Source organism: Chrysemys picta, chromosome 22 (assembly GCF_011386835.1).
Source record: "Chrysemys picta bellii isolate R12L10 chromosome 22, ASM1138683v2, whole genome shotgun sequence".
NCBI classification, from domain to species: Eukaryota; Metazoa; Chordata; order Testudines; family Emydidae; genus Chrysemys; species Chrysemys picta.
In genome coordinates this window covers 19,118,863-19,134,238 of record NC_088812.1, presented here as the reverse complement: position 1 = coordinate 19,134,238, position 15,376 = coordinate 19,118,863, and the positions used below count along the sequence as shown (strand labels likewise).

The following is a 15,376-nucleotide window of genomic DNA, read 5'->3' as shown; positions in this document are numbered from 1 at the left end:
GAGTGCCGAGTACCCACTATTTTTTTTTCTGTGGTGCTCCAGCCCCAGAGTAGTCAGAGTTGGCACCTATGCCCTTGGGGTTTTGTTTCAAGCCACGGTGTTTGTCACCTGAAATCCCCTATGGATCAAGGTGCTATTCTCTGGAGCCTGAGCCACACCTATGAACTAAGACTCTGAGTACTTTCCACAGAAACTTTTTGAGAACAGGTGTTACTCATTAAATTCTTTCCCCATTTCAGCTGGAAGTTCTGCTTTTGGAATGTTTGCCCCAAAACAAAGCTTCTGGTATAAAAGCTGATATTTCAAAGTGCTTGTAAATCCACAGACACGCTCTATTGGCTTGAAGATTCTCATTTGTGCCAGGTACAGAGTTCGAGGGGGAAGCATGGTGAAGGAATTCCTTACATACAGCCCTTTCAGTAAGAAGATGATTTTAATATTTCCATTGCTCTAAAATGCATTTCTACAGTGAGAAAATGGTACAAATTTGGGGTTCTTGGAATAAAACCACCTGAGAATATAACTTGTCCAAGTATCACCTTTACCTTAGAGTATATAACACTGCAGGGCACAGATTATCTAATAAGTTCTTGGAATGTATTGGAGACAATTTTTTTGTTCCCGAAAGTGGAGAAAGCTACTAGGGGAGAGGCTGTTCTAGACTGGATTTTGACAAACAAGGAGGAACTGGTTGAGAATTTGAAAGTGGAAGGCAGCTTGGGGGAAAGTGATCCTGATATTATGACAGAGTTCATGATTCTAAGGAATGGTAGAAGGGAAAACAGTAAAATAAAGAAAATGGATTTCAAGAAGGCAGACTTTAGCAAACTCAGGGAGTTGGTAGGTAAGATCTCCTGGAAAGAAAGTCTAAGGGGAAAAACTATAGAAGACAGCTGGCAGTTTTTCAGAGAGACATTATTAAGGGCACAAGAGCAAACTATCCCACAGCGTAAAAAAGACAGGAAGTGTGGCAAGAGACCACCCTGGCCTAACCAGGAGATATTGAATGATCTAAAAATCAAAAGAGAGTCCTACAAAAAGTGGAAACAAGGTCAAATTACAAAGGAGGAATATAAACAAATAACACATGTATGTAGGGGCAAAATTAGAAAGGCCAAGGCACAAAATGAGAGCAAAGTAGCTAGAGACATAAAGGGTAGCAAGAAAACATTCTACAAATACATTAGAAGCAAGAGGAAGACCAAGGACAGGGTAGGCCCGTTACTCAATGAAAAGGGAAAAACAATAACAGAAAATGTGGAAATGGCAGAGGTGCTTAATGATTTCTTTATTATGGTTTTCACCAAAAAGGTTGGTGGCGTTTGGATGCCTAACGTAGTAAATGCCAATGAAAATAGAGTAGGTTCAAATTCTAAAATAGGGAAAGAACAAGTTAAGTTACTTGGATAAGTTACATGTCTTCAAGTGACCAGGGCCTGATGAAATGCATCCTAGAATACTCAAGGAACTGACTGAGGAGATATCTGAGCCATTAGCAATTGTCTTTGAAAAGTCATGGAAGACAGGGGAGATTCCAGAAGACGGGAAAAGAGCACATATAGTGCCTATCTATAAAAAGGGAAATAAGGGCAACCCAGGCAATTTCAGACCAGTCAGCTTATCTTGTACCAGGCAAGATAATGGAGCAAATAACTAAGGAAACAATTTGCAAACATCTAGAAGATAATAAGGTGATAAGTGATAGTCAGCATGGATTTGTCAAGAACAGATCATGTCAAAACAACCTGATAGCTTTCTTTGAGAGGGTAACAAGCCTTGTGGATAGGGGGGAAGTGGTAGATATGGTATATCTGGACCTTAGTAAGGCTTTTGAAACAGTCTCGCATGACCTTCTCATTAACAAACTAGGGAAATGCAACCTAGATGGAGCTACTATAAGGTGGGTGCATAACTGGTTGGAAAACCACTCCCAGAGAGTAGTTATCAATGGTTCACAGTCATGCTGGAAGGGTATAATGAGTGGGGTTCTGCAGGGATCAGTTCTGGGTCTGATTCATCCCTGTGCAGACGGAAGTGAGGGGAGCGGTCTGGTGAGAGTGAGTGAAGGAGGAGCCTCATTTGGAGGGGAGACAGACTGCTTGAACCTGAGATATGGCTGGGGAAGCCTAGCTGAAGCAGAGGCAAGAGTCCCAGCTGGGAATGGGTAGTGGAAGTGAGGGGCCCAGCTCAGTGTGTAGCTATGGCTACATAACCAAGGTAGTATGTCGTCCTCCAGTAAGCTGCTGCCTGTGATATGTTCATGCAGGCGACAACAAGAAGCAACTTCCAACATATTAATGGCTTATACAATGCAAGTAATGGTTTAATGGGGTCACAAAGGAAGAGGGAGCTGGAAATGTTGGTGTGGGGCTGAATGTCTCAAAGAATGGTGGGGCAGCAGTGACAAGGAGAGACACACACTAGTCACTGCACACTGCAAACATTTCAAAGCACAACCATTATTCTCATTCCATTATAACAAAATATACAAGAGTGGAGATGAGTGCTAAGGAATCACATGGCAACCGTGTGGTCTAGTGAAGAGGTCAATGGACTAAGACTATTCCCACTGCTGCCACTGGCCTGCTGAGTGTCCTTGGGCAGGTCTCTTCACCTCACTGTGCCTCAGTTTCCCCATCTGTAAAATGGGCATAATGATGTACAATTCTTTGAAAGCTACTGATGAAAATCAGTATATAGAAGCTAGGGGTTTTGGCTGTAACCTGGTCACTGTAGCATCACATCTGCAAACCTAGGTGAGGGCTACAGCTATCAAAATGATGACTAACTCTACCAATAAACATTTCTCTTTGTTTAAAAAACTAGGCAGCGAAACTTTGTTAATACAAAGTTAAAGGTGCATTGTTGTAGCTTCCGGAATATTGAGTTCTGCGAAACTCAAACTTCAGGAAATTACAAAGTTAAGATTAAACATGCACATAGCCATAATGCTGTTCTTTTTGAGCGATGCCCCAGTATGCCCATAACGTGTTGTAACCATTTGGGGTCAACTCAGCCCAGAGAGAGGTTGTGTCACTGCTTGTCCTGTAATCCTGACCGACTTAAAATGCTCTGCTAATGTAACTCCCTGTTGGGACATTCCCAGCCAGAAAACAGGCATTGCACTGAGCGTGTGTGCATTTAGCAGCCCTGGTTCAGCAACTCTGACTCCAGCACATACCTTTTGGGTATATATCATGACAACAGTGTGTTAGGTGTAGTGAGTATATCAGGCTTGACAGAAGTTGTTGACACAGAGTAGCGGGCATGTTGTCCGCCCTCTATAACACAGATAGAGAGATATACACAGCTGTTTGCTCCCCCAGGTATTAATCACTTACTCTGGGTTTATTAATAAACAAAATTGATTTTCTTAAATATAAACAGTAGGATTTAAGTGGTTTCAAGTAATAGACAGAACAAAGTAAGTCACATAAGCAAAAACGCAAGTCTAAGCTTAATACATTAAGAAGCTGATTACAGGTAATAGCTCACCCTCAAAGATGTTCCAATAAGTTTACTTCACAGACTGGACTCTTTCCTAGTCTGGGCCCAATCCTTTTCCCTGGTACAGTCTCTTAGTTCCAGCTTACATCTCAGATGATAAGCGGGGGCTTTCTCATGACTGGCAGCCCTCTTTGTCCTGCTCCACCCCCTTTTATAGCTTTGGCACAAGGCAGGAACCTTTTGTCTGTGCTTGTCCTCACCCCTGCCTCTTCCATAATGATTAAGATGTATTCCAGTGTCATGTGACATTGTCACATGTCTCTGGTATCTCTTGTTTCCATTCTTCCTGCTTTGGTCTACACATACACAGGAAGGCTAGCAGGTAAAAAAACCATTTACCGTCAATTGTCCTGGTCAATGGGAGCCATCAAGATTCTAAACAACCATTAATGGCCCAGACTTTGCATAATTACAATAGCACCTCAGACTTCTACTTCATATTTCTAGCTTCAGATACAAGAATGATACATGCATACAAACAGAAGGAATATATTCAGTAGGTTATAACCTTTGGAATGATACCTTACAAGAGACCTTTTGTATAAAGCGTATTCCAGTTACAAGCATATTTCCATAAAACATATGGAGTGCAACATCACAGTCTATATTTACATTTAGCCATATTAAAACACAGATTGCTTGCACCCAGTTTACCAATCAATCTAGACCAGTGCTTCTCAAAGCCGGTCCGCCGCTTGTGCAGGGAAAGTTCCTGGCGGTCCGGGCCAGTTTGTTTACCTGCCACAACCGCAGGTTCGGCCAATTGCGGCTTCCACTAGCCGCAGTTCGACGCTCCAGGCCAATGGGGGCGGCGGGAAGCGGCGTGGGCTGAGGGATGTGCTGGCCGCCCTTCCCGCAGCCTCCATTGGCCTGGAGCGTCGAACCGCGGCCAGTGGAAGCCGCAATCGGCCGAACCTGCAGACGTAGCAGGTAAACAAACGGGCCCGGACTGCCAGGGGCTTTCCCTGCACAAGCGGTGGACTAGCTTTGAGAAGCACTGATCTAGACAACTCTGCATTGGTGACCTTTCCTCTTCATCATTTACTACTCCCCCATTTTTTGTCACCTGCAAAGTTGGTCAGTGATTTTATGTTTTTTTTTCCAGATCATTCATAAAAATTCATTAAATAGCATAGGCCCAACAACCAGTCCCTGTGGGACTGCACTAGAAATGCACCCATTCAATGATGATTCTCTGTTTACTAGTACACTTTGAGACCTATCAGTTAGCCATCTTTTAATACATTTAATGTGTGCCATGTTAATTTTATATCTTTCTAGTTTTCTAATCAAAATGTCACGCAGTACTAAGTCAAATTCTTGTAGAAGTCTAAGTATATTACATCAACACTATTACATTTATCAACCAAAAAAAGATATCAGGTTAGTTTGAGAGGACTGATTTTCCATAAACCCATGTTGATTGGCATTAATTATATTACCTTCCTTTAATTCTTTTTTAACTGAGTCCCATATCAGACATTCCATAATCTTCCTACAATTATCTGGGTCAACCCTGTTTATTCTTTTAAAATATTGGCACAATTTCAGCTTTCTTCCAGTTACAGAATGTAAACTGGTAGTCTATGGTTCACTTTTTTAATGGCAACTTGCAAATTGCAAAACATGTGGTTTCCCAATGGGTGCAGATGTAGTATTTTAGGGGAAAAAACAGGCTTTAATTCAAACTTAACACTGTTTTCATATTACTCACACCACACATGAGATTGGTTTTAAAATATGAGATTTCAAATGCAATGCAATGCATTTCTATTTATTTATTTATTAATTTATTAAATCTATTTACTTGCCTTCTGGGTTTTGAACTTTTAGGCGTCATGTTTTCAAACTTTTCTTTGCAACCGTGAAGTCTAGAAACTTTTATTTAAAAAAAGAAAAGAAAACTGAGATTCTGATGTAAGAACATGACTCCAAAAAGTGAAAGGGATAGAAACACTGCTGTTTTGCAAGTTTGTTATGAAAGGAACATAGAAGGGAAGATAGAATACTGGTGTTACCATGAGGCTGAGTGAAGGTTGTACAGGTGACTAATAGTGTGAATTTCCATACTTCCAAATATATGGGGGTTATTTTTTGGAATGTCAGCCTTAATTTATATTTATCTATTTTATTGAATATTACAAAACTGTAACATTTTTATAATCTCCGTTCTGACTTGTTTAGCTTTCTGACATTTTCTCTGTTAATTCCAATGTTCTTGCAAGGCCTTTAACACTCAGATTACTAATGAGGATTTTCAAATTTCACTCCAGTTTAGCAAGGCCCTTTGTCTGGGGAATTTTAATTTCTTGCCTTCCATGTTTGCTCCCATATGGATTTTTTTTTATGGTTCTCTTTTATCTCACAGTGTCTGCACCAACTGGTGAGACCTCAGCAGCGAGGCCGATGGAAGAGGAAGTGACGGGAGAGCTGGGCAGCAGTGCTACACTTACAAGCTCAGCTACAAGGTAATTACTCTGTTAGCTTACATGTGTCTGAAAAGAGGGGGCTAGATTCACAAAGGTGTAATGCTTTGCGATGCCTAACGTTTAGACACCAAGAAAATCATTGGAATCCACTGTTATTCACAGAGTCTGGGTTAGGCGCCAGGCCCCCTGTACAAGAATGGGGAGAGATGGGCACCTTAGACTATCAGAGGGGTAGCCGTGTTAGTCTGAATCTGTAAAAAGCAACAGAGGGTCCTGTGGCACCTTTGAGACTAATAGTGCCACAGGACCCTCTGTTGCTTTTTACCTTAGACTATGAGTCACAAAAGCCAGCACACTAGGTGGGGAGCACTTACAGCTAGTCAATGGGATATGCTCATGAGAGGGATGTGTGCTAAGCTCCACCCCTCTCCAGAAATAGGTGCCTAAGAGCAGGCTGCAGGGAGGTGCCCATCTCTACTATTCATGAGTCTCAGCTATGAACCCTCATTAGAACAGGAGCTGGGGTCTCCCACCTCCCTGGTGAATGCTCCAACCACCAGGCTACAGGATCATTCTCCCACTCGCTTACTCTCTAGCCCAAATGACTAATTATATAATGAACAGTAGAATGGCTTCAACAGGAGAGACTGACAGATTCTCCACATCAGAACATCCCACAGTGGAGTGGTTGGAGCACTCATCTGAGCAGTGGGAGACCCCTGTGGAAGTCCCCTCTCCTCATGAGGTATGGGGGGGACTTGAACTGGAGGTCTCCCACATCCCAGGTGAGTACCCCAACCACTGGGCAAAAAGTGATAAAGGAGGTCTTCTGCCCCTCCCCCAAAGGCTGTGTTGTGTGAACTCACCTGAGGGACCCTATCCAGTAGGATGCCTCTGAGCACACCTACCAGATCAGGTCCCCTGAGTGAGTGAGTTACAAAATCATTTAGCACCTTCACTTTTACTGAAACTATTCTAACAGTGCAGCAAAGATTAAAAAGATAGGGCGTTTGTGTTTTGTATTTGCATTGTAGTCGAGCAGCTTATGAGTTCCAAATAGAAGAGACTCTCTGGACTGTGATGGGCTAGGATAGAGGTGAGAGAAGCACAGAAGTAGACCTGCAGGAGAAAGCAACCGGCATCCACGGCTCCTATGATAAAGGAGATAAAGCAGAGCCCCATTCCTGTAGGGTTTAGGAGCTATACATATAAAATGATGGGGTCTAAATTAGCTGTTACCACTCAGGAAAGAGACCTTGGAGTCATTGTGGATAGTTCTCTGAAAACATCCACTCAATGTACAGAGCCAGTCAAAAAAGCGAGCAGAATGTTGGGAATAATTAAGAAAGAGAGAGATAATATGTTGCCAATAAATCCATGGTACGCCCACATCTTGAATACTGTGTGCAGATGTGGTTGCCCCATCTCAAAAAATATATATTGGAATTGGAAAAGGTTCAGGAAAGGGCAACAAAAATTATTAGGGAGGTGGCACAGCTTTCGTATGAGGAGAGATTAATAAGACTGGGATTTTTCAGCTTGGAAAAGAGACAGCTAAGGGGAGATATGATTGAGGTCTATAAAATCATGATTGGTGTAGAGAAAGTAGATAAGGAAGAGTTGTTTACTACTTCACATAACACAAGAACTTGGGGTCACCAAATGAAATTAATAGGCAGCAAGTTTAAAACAAATAAAAGGAAGTATTTCCTCACACAACACAAAGGCAACCTGTGGAACACCTTGCCAGAGGATGTTATGAGGGCAAAGACTGTAAAAGGGTTAAAAAAAGAATTAGATAAATTCATGGAGGATAGGTCCATCAATGGCTATTAGGCAGGATGGGCAGGAATGGCGTCCCTAGCCTCTGTTTGCCAGAAGCTGGGAATGAGCGACAGGGGATGGATCACTTGATGATTACCAGTTCTGTTCATTCCCTCTGGGGCACCTGGCACTGGCCACTGTCAGAACACAGGACACTGGGCTATATGGACCTTTGGTTTGACCCAGTTTGGCCATTCTTATGTTCTTTGCATGGCAGGCTCCTTCCCCTGTTGCATCCCTCCTAAAATTAACGTTGGTGAGATTTCTGACTTTAGGAACAGATTCTGCCCCCTTTATTACTTTGAGTAGTGCCTTGCTTCTTATATAGTCTGATGGATTTCAATGGGGCAACTCATAGAGTCAAGTGCTACTCAGTGCGAGTAAGGGTGTCCAGGTCTTAGTGAATGTTCATGATTAGTAAACTGATGTTTCATATAATTCTTCTAAATTTTGTAACTTTCTTCTTTTAAAGTCACATAAACATCAAATAATATTACATAGAGCACACATTGGAAAATTGTTGTATCCATGTCAAATCTTGGTTAGAGGTGAGGAAATAGAAGTAATATTGATTCAGTTGTATTTGCAGCCCTTCTGCATGATTTTTTCTGTTAACATTTATTCAAGAAGTCTTGAGTAAAATTAATTTTAAGACAATATTAAAATATTTATGGAAAACACATTTTTAATTGTGGTCCCTTCCAGTCCTAGAATCTATGAATCTATGAATTTGCTTGTAAAATGTTTGATTCACACTATATTGTTTAGATCAGGGATCGGCAACCTTTGGCACACGGCTCTCCAGGGTAAGCTACTCTGGCGGGCTGGGCTGGTTTGTTTACCTGCCACGTCTGCAGGTTCGGCCGATCGCGGCTCCCACTGGCGGCGGTTCGCTGCTCCAGGCCAATGGGGGCTGCGGGAAGCGGCAGCCAGCAAATCCCTTGTCCCGCGTCGTTTCCTGCAGCCCCCATTGGCCTGGAGCCGTGATCGCCAGAACCTGCAGACGCGGCAGGTAAACTGGCCTGGCCTGCCACGGTGCTTACCCTGACGAGCTGCGTGCCAAAGGTTGCCGATCCCTGGTTTAGATGTTGCCAACCCCCACTAACTCCCTATTCATCCTGTATATTTTATATAAAATATCTAATATTTGTTACTTATTTCAGTGTATACACATACAAAATTGACACCTGTCTGAAAACTCCTTTGGTGTCCTTTGCAATGGATGCAAAACGAACAGCTTCTCTAACTTGAGGATATTAAACCAAAGGCAGTGAAATTCACAGAGTCGGTACCTGGCTTCACACACAAAACATTCCCTTTTCTCCAGTGGAGAAAAGCAACCATATTAATCCCCAGTTTGGATAGGTCAAAGTTAAAATAATATCCCCCCCTCTCTAGCAGGGTTCTTGATATTTTCTTGTCCTTATCTCCATTAAACCACATTCTGTCCAGTTCATTCTGAAGAAGAATTCTGCTTCTCCTTATCAAGACCCAGCTGCTTTAAAATTACCCTCATTCCCTTCTTTTTACTTATTCCATGATGAGTCTCAGCTAGAAGGCCTTCCCTCCCTTCTTGTATCATAGGCCAGCCTCAGACTGACCAAAAGGAAAACCAAGAAACATACCTACCAAGCACTTTAGAAAACAAACAGAAATCTATTTGTCAGTATTATTAATTAGAAGCTTCTCTCTTTAAATCTGTCCACAAGACAATTTTTGGGCTAACTAGCTTGTTTTAGCTAGGCCTGGGCTAAACTTGACCTTTATTTTGGTCAAAGCCAGGGCCTAAACATTTCCTCCATACTACTCTTCTTCACTTTATCTGCCATCCTCTACATGCTTGGGAAGGAGACAATCCTCTGCTCTCTCAGAGGGATTTTTCTGGGCATCATTCAAAGGAAGCAGCGTTAAGGCTGTGAGGGGATATAGTGTGGGAGACATTACCTTAACTCTGTGTAGCCTGATTTATGTTTATTCATCCTCCACCATCTGGAGGGGTGCAAGGCAGTGCAAGGGAAAGGTAGAGCTGTGTTCATGAAGTGTTTTAGCAGTGAATTTCCCTTGTTTTTGGTTGAAGTAGTGGTAGTAAGAGTGGGGCAGGATTGAGTGGCATCTGGTGGAAGTGTGAGTAGCTTCCTGGGCACACCTTCCTCCCACATAGTGACCAGCTCCTCTCTCCTCCTGGCCCCTCCTTGGCCCTGGTAGGACTCAAGGGACCAGGGGCAGGAGGAAGGGTGGTAGCTCAGAGGGTGTATGAAGTGCACCTACCAGTTGGAAGTAGTAAGAAGAGGGAAAGGGAGCCCCAGAGTCCCTACCCTGCATCAAGGCCTAGAATAGATAAATTGTATGTGTGTGTATATATATAAATAAGTGAATATGTAGACATATGTGAGCTAGCTTTGATCTAGCTAGCTCAAATAAGAGTAGCAGCGAAGCCTTGGCAGTATGGACGGCAGTCTGGGACCTTAGATACATACTCAAAAAGCTAATCTATGCTGCTATGGCTTCACTGCTATTGATATTTGATTGAACTAGAGGAAAAAAAGTTCACATATGTCTACAAGTGCTGCAGCCACACCACTGACAGCTGTATAGGCCTACCCTAAACTGATACTGAGGAAGGCAGAATCCCAGATTATTCACTAACCTGAATCTAATTCTGTCACCTTCACAAGTGATTTCTTGCTCCTTGTCTAAAAAGCATTGTATTTTTTCATTATTACAGATCCCCCGATTCAGTAACAGTGGTCGCTGATGAGAAATCCTTGAAGATTATGTGCAAAGAGCGACGTAAACTGATTAAAATTATTCAAAATGACCCAGGTGGTGTCTTGGATGAGTCACTTGCTCAGTCCCTCATCACAGACGAGGACTATGACAATATGAACACAATATCGGATACAGAGGCGAAAATTAGAAAATTGTTAATTCAAATCCAGAGAAAGGGAGCACTGGCCTGTCAGCAATTCCTGGAGTGTTTAGAAACCATGTTTCCGGGCACAAATCAGGATTTACAGCATCCTCAGTGTGGTAGGTTGTTGTTTTTGTTTATTGGTTGTTTTTGTTTTGTCTTTCAGAACGAAAAAATTTAGTACACGCAACATCGATCAAAGGCTAATTTTCAAATAGATACATGATTAATGGTGGAGCCTATGTTAATGCAAAGTTATGGCTGAGAATTCAAATGCATGAAAATGATGAAATTGAAACATACAGTTCACAGGCAGCTATTGTATGATTTCTTTGCTCATGTGTAAAATTATGATATAGTGGTGTATTCTACAAAACCTTTGATAGAAATTTACCAATAGAATATAAATATACACAAAAAGATCTTCAGATGGTCAACATCAGTAAATCTCCATTGTCTTCAGTGTGCTTTGGATGAGGCCCTTTATGTGTAAGGGATAACTCTCAAACCTGTAGAATCTTTCATAGAACAAACTTTTTGAAATGTGACACTGTATCTAACCACAGGATCTATGTATCCATCAAACTATGGATGGGTGTAGAGATGTCCACACCCACAGGAGGTCACCAGAGAATCCAATAGTTATGGTTAGGGACAGAAGGCAAACTTCCCTTGCTTATATCCAGTGCCCTGTGTATGCCATGATTCTACAGTCACAGAATTCACCCTTTGCTACAGAATTTTGATCCAGAAACTGAACTTGTTCATTTAAAAAAATGTTTTTTAACATTAGCATTTTTGATTTCAGAGATAATCTTGATAGCATGAAGTACAAGTGAGTGTAACTGTTGCAGTGACATCTGCCTGAAACAATAGCACTGAGAAATGTGAACTTGCCCAAATGAGCCCAAAAAACTTCCTGATTCCAGCTCCTTGGAATCTGGCATTTTTCCAAGGTGCCCCAGAATCTAGTATTTTTGCCATGGGGCTGGACAAGCAAAATCCTCCAAAAATGAAAGAGAGCTAGAGATGGACCCAAAAGTGAAGTCAATTGAAGACCAATGGTGTGTCACATTTTTACATGTCTGTTCCCCCAGTTTTTGTGGCAGGGGCACCAACTAAGCCACAATGCCCCCAAAGAATCTCTTTGGATTCTAGCTAGAATGGTTTGAGGGTGCCAGGCCCACCAAGGTTATGTAACCTGATACAGCAATGGAAATCAAAGACAATATTTATAACATTGTGTAGTTGATTGGGAACTGATTGCAGAACAGGGATAGAATACAGTGAGGAGCAAGAACCATAAGTAGGTGCACAGCTCCCCTCTGGGGCTCTGATCAGAAAGGAAAGTGACTAAGAATTAACCCCTGATCTCCCTTAGAAGAGGTCAGAATGCTACTGAATCCATTGCATTTTTTATCCAAAGCTTCATACCAATGTATTGGATAAGTAGATCTTCTATTATAAAATAGAAACTATGTAATGAAATGCAGAGGCAGGAGCAGTGAATGAAATAAAATACCCACAGAAAACAGGAAGGGATTGAAGAGAATTAGACACTAAATAACTTTTCTCCTCTTGTTTTCTTGCTGGAAGGATTAAATCAGGAATCTCAGACTCTGCAAGCCCCAGAGCTGGGGGAAAAAGGTGTCGTAAATCCAGAACTGGAATTAGATATTCAACAAGACAAAAAGCCAGAGGAGACAGACCTTTCCAAAGGTAATTTCCTCTGATCACCTTTTCTTCTGTAGTGGGAGTTAACACCTTTAGAAGAGCTTGGTGCTGCCAGGTGTGAATGGTGCTTGTGAGAGTGAAGAATTTTCTTGGTATTCTGCACACAAATTTGCTCAGATTCAAACAGGGATGCCATGGAAACCCAGTCAGTGGCTTAGAGGCAGAAACACAGGGGCTCCTTTGCTTAAACTTTGGTCTGTATTGGTCAGTGGGATGCTTTGAGCCACAACTTGTAGTTGATCCGTGTTCCCATGAAGGCCAGTGGCAAAGCGTTGGGACCAGTGGCAGCTACTGCCCAAAATAAATGGTGGCGTTATAGCCCCTAAACATCTCCTCCTGTTTCCCTCTGCCCCACACCTACTCTCCCCCCACCCCCTTTCCCTCCCCCCATTTGGGCCAACCAGATATTTCAAGTGAAAATATGGGGCATCTGTACAGGGAAGAAAGGAGACAGTTGTTGGGAAGGTTGTTGGCCAGCAGTGTAGTAAGGAGGACGGAGAGAAAAGTGCCTTTTCCTCTCTTTCCCACTGCTAGTTACCTCCCTTTTCCTTGAGAATGGATGACTGAGGGGCTGGATGAAATGATGAGGATTGTGACTGATGGGTTTGTCAGAGGCTGGAGGAAAGGATGGGGGTTGGAGTGAGAGTGGGTCTCGGGGAGGGGGGTCTGAAATGGGCTGTGGGGTAAGAAAGTGGAGGAAACGCACGTAAAAACTGGGAGGAAAGGAGGTACGGAATGAAAACAGAAAAAGCAAAGACAACAAGGAAGGGGAAAAGAAATAAAAGATAAAATGATTAATGATTAAAGGTTTAGAAAACATGACCTGTGAGGGAAGAATTGGGCTTGTTTAGTCTGGAGAAGAGAAGATTGAGAGAGGACATGATAACCATTTTCAAGTACCTGAAAGGCTGTTACAAGGAGGATGGAGAAAAATTGTTCTCCTTAACCTCTGATGATAGGACAAGAAGCACTGGACTTAAATTGCAGCAAGGGAGGTTTAGGTTGGACATTAGGAAAAACTTCCTAACTGTCAGGGTGGTTAGGCACTGGAGTAAATTGCGTAGGGAGGTTGTGGGATCTCCATCATTGGAGATTTTTAAGAGCAGGTTAGACAAACACCTGTCAGGGATGTTCTAGATGATGCTGGTCCTGCCATGAGTTCAGGGGACTGGACTTGATGACCTCTCAAGGTCTCTTCCAGTCCTATGATTCTATGAGTCTTGACAGACTCTCAGTCTCAATCCTTTATTCTAGCTCCAGGCAAGCAGCACACTGTTTACTTTGTCTAAAAAATCTATTACCTTCTCAAAGAAGGAGATCAGGTTGGTTTGGCACAATCTACCTTCTGTAAAACCATGTTGAATTTTGTCCCAATTACCATTGACTTCAATGTCCTTAACTACTTTCTCCTTCAAAAATTTTTCCAAGACCTTGCATACTACAGATGTCAAACTAAGAGGCCTATAGTTACCCGATCACTTTCTCCCCCGTCCCCACCCTTTCTTAAAGATAGGAACGATGTTAGCAATTCTCCAGTCATATGGTACAACCCCTGAGTTTACAGATTCATTAAAAATTGTTGCTAATGGGCTTGCAATTTCATGTGACAGTTCCTTTAATATTCTTGGATGAAGATTATCTGGGCCCCCCGATTTAGTCCCATTAAGATGTTCGAGTTTGGCTTCTACCTTGGATGTGGTAATATCTACCTCCATATCCTCATTCCCATTTGTCATCCTACCATTATCCCTAAGCTCCTCATTAGCCTCATTAAAGACTGAGGCAAAGTATTTGTTTAGATATTGGGACATGCCTAGATTATCCTTAACCTCCACTCCATCCTCAGTGTTTAGCAGTCCCACTTTTTCTTTCTTTGTTTTCTTCTTATTTATATGGCTATAGAACCTTTTACTATTGGTTTAAATTCCCTTTGCAAGGTCCAACTCTCCATGGCTTTTGGCCTTTCTCACTTTATCCCTACATGTTCTGACCTCAATAAGGTAGCTTTCCTTGCTGATCACTCTCATCTTCCACTCCTTGTAGGCTTTCTGCTTTTTCTTAATCACCTCTCTGAGATGCTTGCTCATCCAGCTTGGTCTACAACTCCTGCCAGTGAATTTTTTCCCCTTTCTTGGGATGCAGGCTTCTGATAGTTTCTGCAACTTTGACTTGAAATAATTCCAGGCCCTCTCCACCTTTAGATCCACAAGTCCAATCCACTTCCCTAACTAATTTCCTTAATTTTTTAAGTTAGCCCTTTTGAAATCAAGAACCCTTGTCACAGATCTATTTTGTTTATCCTTCCATTTAGTTTAAACTGAACTAGCTCATGATCTCTCAAACCAAGGTTGTCCCCTACAACCATTTCTTCTATGAGGTTCTCACTACTCACCAAAACCAAATCTAAAATGGCATCCCCGCTTGTTGGTTCAGCAATTACTTGGTGAAGGAAGCTACCTGGTCTTCAGTGCACATGTTTATAGCTCACTATGCTGTCAACCAACAGGCCAGAGATGATGTGGCAGTCGGCAGAGCTGTCCTTCAATCAATCGTTCCATGACTCCTACCCTCCTCTAGTGGTAAGCTTGGAAGTCACCTAATTGGAATGGACGTGAGCAATCACTCAAAGAAGAAAAGATGGTTACTTACCTCTCATAACTGTTGTTCTTCGAGATGTGTTGTTCACGTCCATTACAATACCCACCCTGCTTCCCCTCTGTCGGAGTCTATGGCAAGAAGGAACCGAAGGGAGGTTGGGCCGGCAGGGTACCATATACAGCGCCATAAGGGCACCACTCTAGGGGGCTCCCCTGCCTTTCTGACGGGAGCTGCTAAGGGGAAAAGTTTCCGACACCCATGCACGCAACACGCCCACACCTAATTGTAATGGATGTGAACAACACATCTCGAAGAACAACAGTTATGAGAGGTAAGCACAGAAGTAATCCTGTTGGCTTTATTTATATTGTGC

General features: G+C 42.4%; 1 protein-coding gene and 1 pseudogene across 1 annotated transcript in view; one reads left to right on the top strand and one right to left on the bottom strand.

Annotated features, from left to right (window-relative positions):
• LOC135977030 (olfactory receptor 5AR1-like) overlaps positions 1-15,376 on the bottom strand; it is a 127,333-nt gene that overhangs the window by 38,523 nt on the left and 73,434 nt on the right. The gene's annotated exons all lie outside the window — the stretch shown is intronic.
• Positions 1-15,376, top strand: part of LOC135977067 (interferon-induced very large GTPase 1-like) — a 36,241-nt pseudogene that overhangs the window by 15,823 nt on the left and 5,042 nt on the right.